Here is a 2,491-nt window from a genome sequence, read left to right on the forward strand (position 1 = left end):
TATGTGTGTGGTGTGTGTGGTGGGTGTGTGTGATGTGTGTGTGGTGTGTGGGGTGTGTGATGTGTGTGGTGGGTGTGTGTGGTGTGTGGTATGTGTGTGGTGTGTGTGTGTGTGGGGTGTGGGTGTGTGTGTTGGTTGTGTGTGATGTGTGTGGTGTGTGTGTGTGGTGTGGGGGGGGTGTGTGTGTGTGTGAGGGGGAAGCCCAGAGAACCGCATTTTCTTTTTCTGAATAATTCAATCAAATAAGCAAGTCCGGGAACTCCCTAGGAAGGAAGGCTGGAAGGGTTTCTCCGGGTACCCTGGGGGCTGGAGAGAGAGAGGGTAGTTTTTAAGGATTTTTTAAAACTCTCCCAAGAAGTGTTAGAAGTTCCCACTTCCCCTGGGGCAGGGATCCCCCTTAGCCTGGTGCCTCTGCCCAGGATCGGGGGAGGCCCAGGGCAGAGCTACTGAAGGCAGCCAGGTGACCACCCAAGGCTAGGTCTGGAGGCCAGGTGTATGTGGGGACCAAGGCTCTGCTGGTCACCTCCTCTGAGAAGCCCTCCCTGACTGCCTTTTTTTTTTTTTTTTTTTTTTTTTTTAGACGGAGTCACCCTGTTGCCCAGGCTGGAGTGCAATGGTGCGAACTCAGCTCACTGTAACCTCCACCTCCTGGATTCAAGCCATTCTCCTGCCCCAGCCTCCCAAGTAGCTGGGATTAGAGGCATGTGCCACCATGCCTGGCTAATTATTGTATTTTTAGTAGAGATGGGGTTTCACCATGTTGGTCAGGCTGGTCTCAAACTCCTGACCTTGTGATCCACCCACCTCAGCCTCCCAAAGTGCTGGGATTATAGGCGTGAGCCACCGTGCCCAGCCCCCTGACTGCTTTTTAAGGAGCCCTCTCTGCTGCGTGCAGTGGCTCATGCCTGTAATTCCAGCACTTTGTGAGGCCAAGGCAGGTGGATTGCTTGAACCCAGGAGTTGGAGGCCAGTCTAGGCAAATGGCAAAACCTTGTCTCTACAAAACATTAGTTGGGCATGGTGGTGCACACCTGTAGTACCAGTTAGTCAGGAGGCTGAGGTAGGAGGACTGATGGAGGCCAAAAGGTCAAGCCTGGAGTGAGCCGAGATTGCACCACTGCACTCTAGCCTGGTGACAGAGTGAGACCCTGACTCCAAAAAATAAAAAAAGCATCCTCCTTTTTTTTTTTTTTTTTTTTGAGTCTTGCTCTGTTGCCCAAGCTGGGGTGCAGTGGCCAGATCTCAGCTCACTGCAAGCTCCACCTCCTGTGTTTACGCCATTCTCTGCCTCAGCCTCCCGAGTAGCTGAAACTACAGGCGCCCGCCACCTTGCCCGGCTAGTGTTTTGTATTTTTTAGTAGAGACTGGGTTTCACCGTGTTAGCCAGGATGGTCTCGATCTCCTGACCTCATGATCCGTCTGTCTTGGCCTCCCAAAGTGCTGGGATTACAGGCTTGAGCCACCGCGCCGGCCTTTTTTTTTTTAATATAGAGACAAGGTCTTGCTATGTTGCCCAGGCTGGTCTTGAACTCCTGGACTCAAGTGATCCTCCTACCTTGGCTTCCCAAAGTGTTGAGATTATGGGCGTGAGCACCACGCTCGGCTCAACACCCTTCTTCTTCTTCTTCTTTTTTTTTTTTTTGAGACAGAGTTTCACTCTGTAGCCCAGGCTGGAGTGCAATGGCACAATCTTGGCTCACTGCAACCTCTGCCTCCCAGATTCAAGCGATTCTTCTGCCTCAGCCTCCCGAGTAGCTGGGACTACAAGTGTGCGCCACCCTACCTGGCTAATTTTTATACTTTTAGTAGAGGCAGGGTTTCATCATGTTGGCCAGGCTGGTCTCAAACTCCTGACCTCGTGATCTACCCGCCTCAGCCTCCCAAAGTGCTGGGATTACAGGTGTGAGCCACCGCGCCAGGCCTAACGCTCTCATTCTTTTTTTTTTTTTCTTTTTGAGACAGAGTCTTGCTCTGTCACCCAAGCTGGAGTGCAGTGGCACGATCTCGGCTCACTGCAAGCTCTGCCTCCCAGGTTCACACCATTCTCCTGCCTCAGCCTCCCGAGAAGCTGGGACTACAGGCGCCCACCACCGCACCCGGCTAATTTTTTGTATTTTTAGTAGAGACGGGGTTTCACCATATTAGTCAGGATGGTCTTGATCTCCTGACCTCGTGATCTGCCCGCCTCGGCCTCCCAAAGAATGCCCTCATTCTTAAGGAAACCTGTTGCTTTTCCTCCTGACGCCATTAAACTTGTTCTCTTGCTCTCTCTCTCTCATTTGAGATCTGTCTTGGGAATTGTGCTTGCTTTCTTCAGGGTGCTTTTCCCATTTCTCAAAATAGTGCCAGTTAACTCTGGAAGCATGTCTGGCTGGTCAGTGACGGTGTGCTGCATGCAGGAGTGGTGTGATCCAGGAGCTGCTGCAGGTGAAAGGCCCTTCAAGCCCGCAGCTCCTGGCTGTGCCCTTACTGGGTGATCCTGGTTGGGTCA

Source organism: Theropithecus gelada, chromosome 11 (genome assembly GCF_003255815.1).
Source record: "Theropithecus gelada isolate Dixy chromosome 11, Tgel_1.0, whole genome shotgun sequence".
Taxonomy (NCBI): Eukaryota; Metazoa; Chordata; class Mammalia; order Primates; family Cercopithecidae; genus Theropithecus; species Theropithecus gelada.